The sequence below is a fragment of the Perna viridis genome, chromosome 3 (assembly GCF_037379345.1).
Source record: "Perna viridis isolate PV_CMFRI_1.1 ecotype Kerala chromosome 3, ASM3737934v1, whole genome shotgun sequence".
Classification (NCBI taxonomy): domain Eukaryota; kingdom Metazoa; phylum Mollusca; class Bivalvia; order Mytilida; family Mytilidae; genus Perna; species Perna viridis.
In genome coordinates this window covers 13,362,005-13,375,777 of record NC_142447.1, presented here as the reverse complement: position 1 = coordinate 13,375,777, position 13,773 = coordinate 13,362,005, and the positions used below count along the sequence as shown (strand labels likewise).

The 13,773-nt window shown below is 33.1% G+C and overlaps 1 protein-coding gene across 3 annotated transcripts in view; it reads right to left on the bottom strand.

The window, feature by feature from the left end:
• Positions 1–13,689, bottom strand: part of LOC148621079 (heterogeneous nuclear ribonucleoprotein K-like) — a 36,842-nt gene extending 23,153 nt beyond the window's left edge. For all 3 annotated transcript variants that reach the window (XM_088575113.1, XM_088575116.1, XM_088575114.1), the window contains exon 1: positions 13,533–13,689. The gene's annotated coding sequence lies outside the window, so the exon portion shown is untranslated. The remainder of the gene's footprint in view (positions 1–13,532) is intronic.
• Between the last annotated feature and the right edge of the window lie 84 nt (positions 13,690–13,773).

The window sequence follows — 13,773 nt, the reverse complement described above, 5'->3', positions numbered from 1 at the left end:
TGGCTATTTTTTGGCAGGGCTGGCTAAGTTTAGCAAAAATTTATATAGCCATATATATTGAAAAATTGCATTCAGGACTGGCTGGAATTTGAGCAAGTTTCCTACCCTGACAATCTATGCCTCATCTATACAAAGTCACATACCAAATTTGACATAAATTTATCCAATGAAAGCTGAGATAATTGTGACAAAAATCAAGCAGACGGACAGAAAAATAAAACTAAAGGCTCCAAAGAGCCTGAATATCTCACCTGGCTTGATAAACAAAGTTCTATATTTTTTTAAAAAAGCAATCTTGATTTTTCTTGGATAAAACTTCTTAATGCTCATACCTAAGGAACAATCAAATAAATTTTCATTGCATTCTATCCAGTAGTTTCTGTTGAGAAAATTTAACATTTATACAAAAATGTTGTAAAGAGCAATAACTCCAACATGACTAAACAGATCTACACAAAAAATGGACCACAGATAGATCTCATCATGCTAAACACTTTTACCTTGTCAAAATTTTTGATTAAACTAACAGTTTAGGAGATATATGCAAACAACTTTTGTCTGACCCCTATGTTCTATTTTTAGTAGGTTATTATTGGTCTGGTAGTGTCAGAGGAGATTTTTTCAGGTAATGAACTAGCCAGGTGAGCTACAAAGAATGGATATGCACCAGCGTTTACAAAATACAAAATAGTAAATACTTTAAGAGAAGGCAAAAAGGTCAACAGCTGAACATGCCTTTAAGTAAGCTCTGAAAGGTCAAAAGATGATTCCAATTTTACCCCACTGGCTGTTTTTAACATTATGGTAGCAATCATTTTGTATAAATTTCATTTACAAGTACATTTCAATTATGTCCAAGGGAGATAACTTTCATAATGTTAGCATTTCAGAATTGTTGTCAATTTTCAAAAATTATCCCTGACTTATGATAACTTTTGGTATAAATTCAGAATTCGGCAGTAAACAAAGAGGTGAGGTTAATAAATTGGTCAGAAACTTTCAGATTTGAGTTATTGGGAAAAATTATCAATAAGTGAAGTAAAGATAGTACAAAATACATTTCTAATTGGGTTTGGTACAGCTGAACTACTAGGCCTCACTGTCCAAATGTCAGGTTATAGTATAGCTGTCATACAAGAGTTTACCACAGAGGTTTTTTGAGTTATATTCTTTAACAAGGCACATTCTTTCTTAAATTTCATTTTAAGGCATCAATATAGATTTCAATAGCCATTTCATTAAGAAATGGTTTTATTGCAAGTGAGTCAACCTCCTCCTCCAAAATATTTCATTTTCACAATAATGCTTTTTGTATAACTTTGCCATTCAATTCTAACTTTTCCATGTCCATGATCATATATCAATGAATCTGGCATTATATCTAACTAAAAGCAACAGTATTTAAAAAAAAATAATTGATTAATCCTTTAAAAAAGTGTTTGAACAGGAGGCATAAATACAAGATGAAAATATTTGTTTACATACAGGGCCCCATTTTAAATTTGACTAACTCTCAATTCTGAAATATTGACCCACAGACAGTAGTTAATGTTGACACAAGTCGACTGGGTGTTTTGGATCATTCCAATAAACAATACCGTTACAAAGGATCATATTGTCTCCTATTTCCTTACACCAAAATAAATTTCATATGGGAAATTATAACAATAGAGCACCCTGCTCAATAAATCGTTATATTTCCAAACCCAAACAAACATGGCACAATGGAAATTAAAGCAGGCTACTTATTCTCACAAAAATCATCAATATTTTATCCTAAAATTCTACATGAAAGTGAAAAATCTTCAATTTTAGGGAAACAATGCCATGTTTAAAAACCATATGTCAACCTGTTTCATAAACAGGTACCATAAAGTATTGAAGGGTTGAAATTCCTATATCCAAAGGCCATTTTGAGGCAATGATAAAAAAAAGTTCAACTTAAATTCTATCCTTCAAAAATAAACATTCAGCACCTTTATACACTTTGTATTGCAATTCTGCAGACAAGAAAGTAAGCATCATTTCAAAAGTAATGACACATTAAAAATTAATTCATTTCGTGAAATTGGTGCGAATCAATGATCCATTAGCATTAACTATACAAAATATTAATGGCGCCAAGAATGCATGTGACCAAGTGAAGAAAAGGTTCAGCATGGTTTCATATAACCCCAAATTTAAGTATCAAGCAAGATTCACTGGCCTTGGTTTCTATCAGAAGGATCAGGCACACCTTTTTTTTCTGGTAGGGAACACAAATTCTATCGTTACTTAGACCACACAAGTAACGCTAGAATTTGTGTTATTCTGCAAATTGTTTGCCAAAGCTTTTCCCCTCCCAAAACTGGCTACAAGTTAATTAAAAAAAAAATTTATATTTGAGGATTAACAGTTAGGAAGAATTTTCAGTAGAAATCCAGGGCCTAATCTACACACTGACAAGAAGGCGAAGTTCCAGTAAGATATGTATGAAAAATAACGTTGATATTTTTATCTACCTGAAATGTAATCTATTACAAAAACTTCTCCCTGTCAAAGACAAATGGGAAAAGTGAGCACAAACAAGGAGAAAACTTTACTCATTTCTCCCTCTAGATTAGGTCCTGGACATTTTTATTTTCAGAAACAAGTTACAGTTTTAAACTTGAGAATTTTAGGACAGCTGTAAGAGATTTAAAAAAAAAAGATTAATTAATCCTTTAAAACAAGAGTTTAAACACGAGACATAAATACATGAAATAAATAACATTTTACAAAGAAGTTTCATATGGTAAAATGTTTTCCCCCTGTAAATATGGCCCTTGACTGAAAATATAAAGCTTATTCAATAGTGTAGTCAGTATGGGCAAAAAAGAAAACACTTCCACCATAAGACAGATAAGGTGTGCATTTGCTGATTCCGTGGACCCTGATTAATAATAATAATAATAAATAATAATAATAAATGTAATAATAATAATAACATACTTTATTTCAAGAGGGTAACACAGTTAGTTTACAACTAATCTTCCTTGAGGCTTTCACACAAAAACAAAAATATAAGGTTAACTTCATTGCCACAAAATGAGTACTAGCAAAATATTACATAAATGCATTCCAACAAAGTTATCATTTTACATTATAGTAGATGTAAATACAGTTGAATTGTTCTTTTGCCTGTTATTCCGTAAGGAAGATTTTTAATCTCTGCTTAAAAAGACTTATTCCTTTTAACACCCCTCTAAAATTGGGAAATGTATACCCAGTATTTAAATAAAAAAGAATCTTGATTTTTCACAAATTCTACCCCTTAACTTTTCCTTGTCCTGCTTCGCACAGCCTTTAATTTTATTCACACCAACACCTTAACCTGAAATACTGGACCCACCCCTGCAGACAGACAGACTGACACAATAACCCACTACAGAGATGTCAATAGAAGCCAACAACCTAAATCTGAAATACTGGACTCACCCCTGCAGACAGACAGACTGACACAATAACCCGATACAGGGATGTCAATAGAAGCTGTCAACCGACAAATTTGGGCTGCTACTCTTTTTGCTACTTTCAAAAATAAATGAACAAAATTTTCATCAATTAACCTGTTACTTTTTCTCTTTTTTTCCTGCTACTTAAAATACTACTATCATCCCTGCATCTGCATTAAGAACTAATGTACCTGTCTTTTTATTGTAAAATTTACTCCAATAACAATTCTTGCATGATAACAGTACATGGATGTTAGTGACAGTTACAAACTGATGCAACATGCTAATGACAATAATTATCATCATTTTGATTGAAAATTTTCTAAAGAGCACACTATTGATTTTTAAAGAAAATGTCAACAATGGAATCTGAGGAAAGTGAGGTGTACTAAGACCACTGAATAATTCAATGACAAGGAATTAATGACATTAAAGTTTACAGCAATAACGGCAGCGTCTTTCTTCTTAGCAAACTAATCGTTTTTAAAGACAGAGAAATTCTATACTGTTCTGAGACTATCGATCATAATTGAAAAACCATAAAAAAGATATTTTTATACCAAATTGCTTTGACTTCTGTACAGTTATTCAGATTTCAGCAATGACATTTTGAACTGTCAAGAATTGAATTAAGCTAAAGAAGTTCACTGTTAAAAAATGTTTGAATTAGTTGTAATTTTTCCTAAAAAAAGATTCACATGTTTTCAATTCTTCATTAAATCAAAGTATGTTATTTGCTATTTTCTCTGGTAATGAAAAATAATCTAACACATGATAACAGCTAATTAAATGTAAGTATAAAATCTTTAATGCCAAAGAATTAATACAATAGCAATTCCCCCCTTTTTTTCTGGCCAGTGAGATATATCGTTCAGGTTTGTAATTTTTTTAAACTTACATTTAACAAGCCCCAAATTTGTGATAAAAAACTTGTAAGATTTGGTGGTCAAAAACAGGAGAATTTATGACAATGCTGTTTTAAATCATATTTATTCTGAACCAAATGATGTTGAATCAACCGATTTGGAATCAGCCTGCTGGACACAAATGACATTTCATTTAACCATAAATGCCTGTAAGGAGTGGTCATAACAATACACCTGTCCATGAACAGATGTTCAGTCAATTATCATAACTGCAGGTAAACTAATTCAGATGTAAAGGACTCCTTTTCCTGGCTAATTAGCAAGAGATTTTGTCTAATGGCAAATAATGAATTCTTGTGAATACCATTATTCACAACATTTAGAGCATCTTATGATTCTGTACTCTATAATTTGTTTTGTTCATTTTGAGACTCTAAAACACAAAGGACACCCAGTTGATATGTCTCAAAGATTATTAATAAATAATTGAAGGTTTCAGGTTCATATAAAAATATAAGTCGGAGGAAGCAATCATCCTCTTGATCTGGCATGGTATTCAATACACCTGAATAAAATCTCCAAGATATGTCACCATGGCAACAAATCCGACCTGATCCACTAATTCAATATTTCAAACATTGGAGGAATTTCAAGATATAAATGAAAAATTCATGACTGGTTGAAATCTTAATATGCTTATAAATGCCAAAGTCATTTTATCACAATAAAATTAGCATAACACCTAGGTGAACTGTGAAGACATGCATTCAATATTACAGATAATCTATATAATTAAAAATATGGTACAAGAACCTTCATTTATATTAAGACTTCTGCAAAGATGCTGTTAACATTACTAGATAATTTGAGCTGACTGCTTCTGACAAAATTTATTATTCAATGTACTAGTACCAAATAAAATGTTATTTGGACAATGGGAAAGACTAATCAAGGGAACCAAGATACTAGCAAAAATCAAAAGAATGTACACGTGTACTCCAGGGACAAAGGCCAGACATGGAAAACAGACACATAACAAACATAAATCAACCAAAATAATGCATACAAAGTAACAAAAATAAATGAACAACTAAGACTCTACTAAAAACTGGGAGTATAGACCAGAAGCACTGGTAAGGTAAGCATCCCTGCACAAAAGTATCTCATGTTCTTTCAATACCCAAACATGACAGCTTGAGGGAGCATGGATTTCAATGGCTATTAAACAGTGTTATTGACTTGGTACATGTAGCTCAACCATTTATATACATGTACATTTAATTTCTGACTACTGAAGAGAAACACAGTTTCATTTTTTTTTTTGGGGGGGGGGTGGGATGGGGGGGGGGGGCGGGGGGTAATTTTAAGTCTGCTCACATCTTATCCACTTTTCAAAAATTGGTAACACTGTAAATGAATTGGAACATATGTTGGTCTATACATGTAAGTCCGCCCAATCTGGACTGAATATATAAGTCCAACCTGACCTTTTACTCCATCATCTGGCAACATTGAACTTTAAAATTTATGCACATGCATGATCAGTTTCTTCAAGAGCTCTTTGGGTTCCAATGGTTTCATGTCCAGAAGTTCTCATACAAGTAAAGTTCTTTATAGTATACATTTACATGTACACATGAATAATATGTTTTTCAACACAGACACAATAAATAAGTTGTGAGTTGAATGAAATTAACTGTATGATACAATGAAGTTATACATACAGATATGATTTTACCAGGTTAACAAACAAAGCTAAAGAAAAAAATCTGCTAAAAACAGGGGGAAAAAAATTCCATCTGTCTATACAAATGTACATTGTAGATCTGTAATTCCATGCCTTTAGATCCCCAACCCTGCCCACTGTCAGGCTGACATGGAAACATTTATCAAGCCTTCACAAATATTATCAATGATTATCAATATACAATGTAATTATCAACATCTTTCTAGTGGCTACCATGCTGACATTTATGACCCTAGGCTTGTGAAGCATTTTCTATAAAGTGTAACAGAATAATTTACACCAAACAAAAAATACTGAAGTTACTAAGTTCAATCACAAATCTAAAGGAAGATGCACAATCTACAAATCTATACTCTGTACGAAAGATGTGACCCAAATGGTAAACGGCTAGTGGCATCCACTTTACCCCACTGTTTATTGTTAGCATTAGTTTATTATTATAGATGGAATATCCTTTTATCTTCTTCCTGAAATTCATACTAAAATATGATGAAATATTCAAATTTTTACTGCTCCTGCATGGTTTAACGGAGCCAACCAAAAAAAGAAGAAATTGTCAAAATCAGATGTAAATATACATGTACGGTAAAAAAAAGAACCGTAATGGTAAATTCTGGATTTGAAAAAGCGGATTTTCTCTTTAAAGTAGAAGAAAATCATGTCTATACTGCCTTTGTGTATCCCACTCATTTATTTACAAAAAAATGTAATAAAAGTTGCATGAAATGAATAAAAGGTTTCATGTTGCAACCCTCTAAATTCAACACAAGCCTTTGAGGGTATGGTACAATTTTAAAAAGATCCATAACTTTTTATTTAATTTCCTGTTGAGACATCAGGATAATACTTGTTAAGCACCAAATTCTTTATTGAATCCAAGCCTTTCTTTTATGATACGGCACCTTGTGGTAAAATTTCACCCAGATCTATACCCAAGTTACATGTATTGTCAAGATACAAAAATGTATAAAAAAAAATCTGATGGGTTTATGGAATGCCCTTAACAAATTTATTGCTAAAGAATACAATTTTCAAATTATTGTCTATTTTTGAACCCCTGTTTGCATCTCTGTGTCAAGACTAAATCATTTCTGGGTATTGCACTACATCAAGTACTTGACATTATTAGTACATACATTTTTGTCCGTACATTGAAGTGGGATGGTTAAGACCTTAAAAACTAGTTTAACCCCAGATTTCATGTGCCTGTCCACATTCAAGAGATGTTGGTCATTAATATGTCTTTGTGTCCTTATATTACTGTAACTTTCGTGGTTGCTAATTATTGTGGATTCTGTCAAGTGACCATATTCATGGGTATCAATATTTGCAAGCTTAAATAAAATAAGATTACAGCTGCAAAGTGTTAAATACAAATTTTTGAGTACTATTTTTCGCACTATTCATTCCACCACAATAATATTGAAAATTGGTAATACATGTACATTTACAGTGCTTTTTAGTTTGTAATCATGGTAACTGAACGATGATTTCAGTTACCATGGATTTTATCACTTTGTGTTGTACAGTCTTTCAAAGCTACATATTGAAGACCTTTTGGTGATATCTGAATGTATTAACTACTTTATATTTAGGTTATATACTAGTGCATATCTGTCTTTATTTATAGATGACACTGACAACAACAGCATGATACATGGATATGCACTACTATACTCGACGTCACATACAACACATTTTCAAATTGAAGCTCTACTTTTTAAACCATCGGGACTTACCACTAGAGTTGTCTCTTTTTTAGTTAATATGAAGATAGTTCGCATATATGCATGACGTGTTAGTACATGTACCAACGAGTCGCTTATTAGCTTAAATCATGCGTAACAAATCTTTATGGGAAAATCCCATACTAATATCCGCCATGTTGGTTTCTATGGGACGATTGGTTTACAAACGAAGTTCGTAAGTTCCTGTCGAATTCCGGTGACAATCATCTGCTTGATCAACTTCTTGGTATTGTACGTTGTTCGCATAAAATAAATCCGAGATATCTGAAATAACGCCGAAATGCATTCTGGGTTCTTCGGTTTTTGGACAAACCATTTAAACGTAAACAACATCTAGCAACCTGATCACTGTAAACATGGCCGACTTTTTACAATGTAAATATTGGCACCAAGAATTAAAATCTGACCGGAATTTAACGATTCAATGTTTAGGGAGAAGCCATTTGGCTAAACGAATGAGCAAGTCATTTAAGACAATTTAAACGACGGTAGGTGTCAATGAAGTCCTACAAAATATTTTTATTCAAATTTTAACAGTATGTTATTTATGTGATGCCGAGTATATATATATTTGTACAACCTTTCTTTTTTTTGTGTTTTTTTTTAACTTATTAATTTCTGCATCCGGTAATTTGTAAAATGTGGAATTATTTTTACGTACCAAAATCTTGTCCGAAAAAGTCTGGGCTAATTGATTTTATAGTTTAGTAGCCAAGGTGGCTACTGGCCTCAAAAAGTTAATCTTGACCCCTGCAAAGCATTCTACAAGATCATGGTTACTTAGTATAAACAAGAGGCTCCCAGAACCTGAATCGCTCACCTTCTTGAATTTTGCCTTTCAAAGCAATAAATTAAACAAGAAGTTGTCCAACAATCTTGACTAAAGAAGTCTTTGGTAGGACTATCACAAGATCTTTTCAACAATTGAAAGTTTCTTTTAATCAATCATAGTTTTCAAGATACTGACTGAAAACTATTAAAAAGTCATTTTTCCCCTTTCAAGGGCAATAACTCTTACAAGGAGTCTGAAGATTTTTGTAGTCTTAGTAATATGGATCACTTCAGCTACTGAAAGAACGCTTTAAGAGATATATGTGAAAAACTCCTGTCTGACCCCTATGTTCTATTTTTAGTAATGGTGGCCATGTTTTTTGACGAATCAAAAATACCCACAACAATTCTATGCAGTATACCCCAAGGAACATTCAAACCACGTTTGGTTTCAATTGATCAAGTAGTGTCAGAAGAGAAGATTTTGGAAAGATATAACATTAAAAATAACAAAAATCGTTGAAAAGGGCAATAACTCCAACATGGCTTAACAGATTAAAACCAAAATTTAACCAAAGATAGATCTTATCATGCTTAATACTTCTACCCCAGTCAGAATTCAGCTAAACCTAACGGTTAAGGAAATATATGCGAAAAACTACTGTCTGATCCCTATGTTCTATTTTTAATAACAGCGGCCATGTTTTTGACGAATCAAAAATCCCCAAATCAGTTCTATGCAGGATACCCCAAGGAACATTCATACCAAGTTTGGTTCTAATTACATGTAGTCAAGTAGTTTCAGAGGAGAAGAGTTTTGTATAATTGTTAACGATGCAACGGATGATGATGACGACGGACGCCAAGTGATGGCAATAAAAAGGTTTTCAGCACATGCAAATTTTCCTGAATAGCAGGTGCCATGAAGGTAGAAGACTGCCTGTACCTTTTTGTCATTAACAATCTTTAGGAGAATGCCAGTCTTGTTATGCTCCTGAAGGGAGCTTCATTTTAATGGTAGGGAAGTAAACAGCAGCTGTAATCATTAAATGTATGATGATATTATTTTCTTCACTTTCACTAAGCCATTTATTTTTAATTAGTTTGTTTAAGGTTTCATCTTTAAAGGAATATAGGGCCATTCAGTTGGAAAAATGGTTTGGGAAGGCCATAATATGAATGTAAAAATAGGAGATGTGGTATGATTTCCAATGAGACTGTCATCTACCAAAAGCCAAGCAACAAACAATTTAACTTCCACAAGTCAGCACACGCTCTTCAATGATGGGCAAAACCCATACTATAAAGCAGGCTGTAAAAGGCCCCAAAATTATTGAAGTGAAACTATTCATAAAAGACAAAAAGCGTTCTAATGGCCATTTTTCAGTTGACCAAGTGTTTTAACAATATCTGCATGAAATATACATGTAACAAATAGAAGTCTGTAATCCCCTTTATGTAGTGGTTTCCTCCCACTCTATTTGAAATTCTGAACTCCAATTTATCGATTAGAGGAAACATAAACATATTCAAACATTAATACTGCTTAAAGGGAGATTGCACCAGTCATGGTGAAATTCGTTTGACCGTCGGACATGACTGGTACTTTTAGCCACCTGTCCGATAAAATGTGTGATTTCCGGAACAGGTGTCTGGTATGTTTTTTTTTATTAGACACACCTCAACTGGAACTTCGAGTTTAAAGATGGCGTCTGAATCGAGGCAAATTTAAATTGGTGTTTTTTTCGGTCTGGTAGATAATTGTTTGGTCCAGCAGATTTTGGAAGGTTGCTGAACCAAATGTGAGACAGGTTGAAAAATGATTTCGGCAGATCTGTTGTACTCTTTTAAAAGAGATGGAAAAAAAATATAGTAACAATTTAACATTATAAAAAATAAAAATAATGTTTGAGTAAGATATGCTTTCAAAGAAGGCAAATTACACTCCAACAATCTACATGGATGGCCAACAAAAACTAGTTTAACTTGTGTACTTATTGCATACTATGACATACAGGTAAGATGTTGGGAGAAAAATAACGAATATTCAAGATTGCTGCTACCGAATTTCCTAATTCATTCAAAATCTAAGGTATAGTATAGTATTTATCATACCTACATGTATTAGAAACGAAACTTATGGTAACTATACTGTACTACTGAAAATCAAAAACAGATTGAAAATAAGAAGGGAGGTCACTGACATTTTGTATAAATGAACATGTGGAATTTTGTACTTTATGTACATGTACATATACATTGTACACACATGGTTCTACAAAATTCAGACCTGTTCAATTGACAGTATTTGTCTGATTAATTGTGCAATTGAAAATTATCATGAACAAATGATTGGCTGCCCATAAAATGGTGATAGATTGAATTGGGATTCACTCTCTTCATCGATAACCCTGATCAGCTGAATGATCCTCTGTGATTATTTACCTGTCCATAAACTTTCTCTTATCATTTTAGACAGAATTAACACTCTTTGGTCAGATTTATGGCTCTGGTATTATTTTAATTATTCCAAATCAGTTCCAATTAGCAAAAGTCTATCAGCTGTCAGCAAGGTAAACAGGTAAAATATTGACAACAATGGGCCTCAATCAACTTACTGTAAACCAACTTATTTTCTAAATTATTTTTTTTGTGTTTTTGTTGGTAACTTCAACTTCACTGTGACTAATTTTCACGAGTTGTAAGTGGATGCAGAAATTTAAAAACTGTCAATATGCATCGGTCAATCAATTCCAATCATAAGGGTGAAATCATGATGAAATCTTAATTAATCTTTCAATTAATCATGATCATTCAACCATTAACATATGAAAATCTATTTACATGTAATTCTAAAATTAAACCAAGGCATAGTTTGATTTGAACACTTTTAATTTAAACATTCTTCATGTACAAGTTTTATTTTGGACATACAAGATGTCAATATGGCAATTCCTTGTAAAAAGAAAGCAACTACTGCCATTTAGCAAAGCAAAAGTTTGGAGAGTCTCCTACCCAATCCAAATGAGGGGAATGACAATGATGCAGCAAAAACTGTAGCTGTTGCCAATTCAAACGTCAAAGGTGTTGCCTCAACTCTCCTAGAAGACTAGTAATGACATCAAAGACATTGATATTGACTTTAAAAAATCCACTGTAAAGTAATACATGTATACACTCAGTGGGTCATTTAGCTGGTGACAAAGTTTAAGAACAAAAGAATATAATCCATTCATGATGGGTAAGGACTGAGGAGTAGAATGTTATGACCAAGCCTTCATAAATTAATATCTGTCAAATCAATAAGCAATTGTGTTTTTACAATGGACACCTTGTGCACTATATAGGAGTTTTGATAGTAATGACACTTTTATTGCCTTTAAAATCAATATAATTACGAAAATAAAAGATGTCATGTTAACACTGCATATCAATGTACTGCACCATTTAAATGATCACAAAATCAAAATTAAACCGATTTTTTTGGTTCTCGCCAAAATAGTGAAAATAAAGGTCTCACTAACCACTTCCAGGTCAAATGGCCACCCCCCTATGTAGTACCAAAAACACACTGAACCTAGACATATGCATTGTAAGTGCATTATTTGTGTGTATTATGATTAAAAGTAGTCAAAATAAAGCTGAGAATGTGTACTTTAAAATCATATATGTAATTAACTACAAAAGTGTATGAATATTGTTTACATGTGTGAGTAATTTGCCTCCATGCTGTCAGTTAGCAGAACAGGTAAAAATGTGGATTTTCAGTATTATTTATTCAAGTAAATTTTGTGAAGAATTTCTTCCATCATTGTACCATTAGCATAATGATTTTGGAAGCCTTATTTTCCAAGCTTTGCAACGGTATGCAGCTTTAAGATGTCATTTGTCCTGGGAATTCACAGTGAGACTTTGAAAATTACTTTTTTAACATGTAAAGTAATGGCAACGTTTGAAGTGGTTAGTGAGACCAAACCACTTGTGAAAATTAGTTGGTTACAATACTGTTTACAAAAATGGTAAATCATTTCAAAACATCATTTTCCTTCAAAAGATTTTTTGACCTTATTACAGGGCATTGTGATATAAAAAGGACACTGGGCATTACTTTGAATAGGGCGGTAGGACCAACCTGTGAAAACAGTCTAGCAGGAACACTATTACAAAAACTGAAATACTCGATTCCTGACATGACTGTGGACTGTCAGTTGTAAGGTGCAGTGTTTAAGTCAGAGACCAATATTGCCAATTCCATGTGAATCTTGCATATTTTGAAGCTAATCTGGCCAGTTGGCAGCATTTTCCTTTGATCTGTTAGACTTCTTGAAAGCCTGGCAGGCCCTTATTGGCCTAAAGAGACACAATTTTATTATGATGTTATTTAATTTGAATTCTCATTTCAGTATGACATCACACTTAATTTGATTTGATAAGTTAAAAATTCAAATTGACTGGAATTCATTCAGAACTACCACATCCGTCCGTCAAGAGAAAAACCATTGAAGGAAAACTTTCATCAAAGAAAACAGCTGCAATGGATTTTAAATTAGCTTTCAGGGTTCTATGTACCCTGCCTCTAACCAAAGGCACAGATGTTAGGAAAAGAGAATTTCCAACATCCAACTTATGACAACCCTCACTGGCCTCAGCAATGCTGCGGAATTTAACATGAACCTGTCAATCATGCATGTATGCAAAGTCTCTAATTCAGCACTGAATAACTTGTGGTTGGTTAAAGGGAGCTTGTATACAACGAGTATACAAGATCGCATGACACATCGTCTGTAGGAAAGAGTGTGTGTGTCTGCTTATCTTGAAATTGAATCGGAAGCATGAATACACAAGCCGGCTGTGGATAGTGGATACGCCGGCAGGGAATACGTTTCATAAGTTAATATTATTGTAGTCGAAAATACAAGGAATGTACCTTGGTTCTGGTAGATATGGTTTTCTTTCTATATTAATTACGAACAGCAATGAATCGGGTTCTAGGAAATTCTTTCCTCTGATGTTGATTAGGAAGATGGCGACAGCGTGGGAGTCGGAATATCTCGGGTATCTCTACTGTTAATAAAGGCCAAATCCCAAAATGATCCAAAAGGAATTTTACCTTAAACATTGCTGTGAAATATCCATAATTTGATTCCACGCATTAATAAGGAATATTT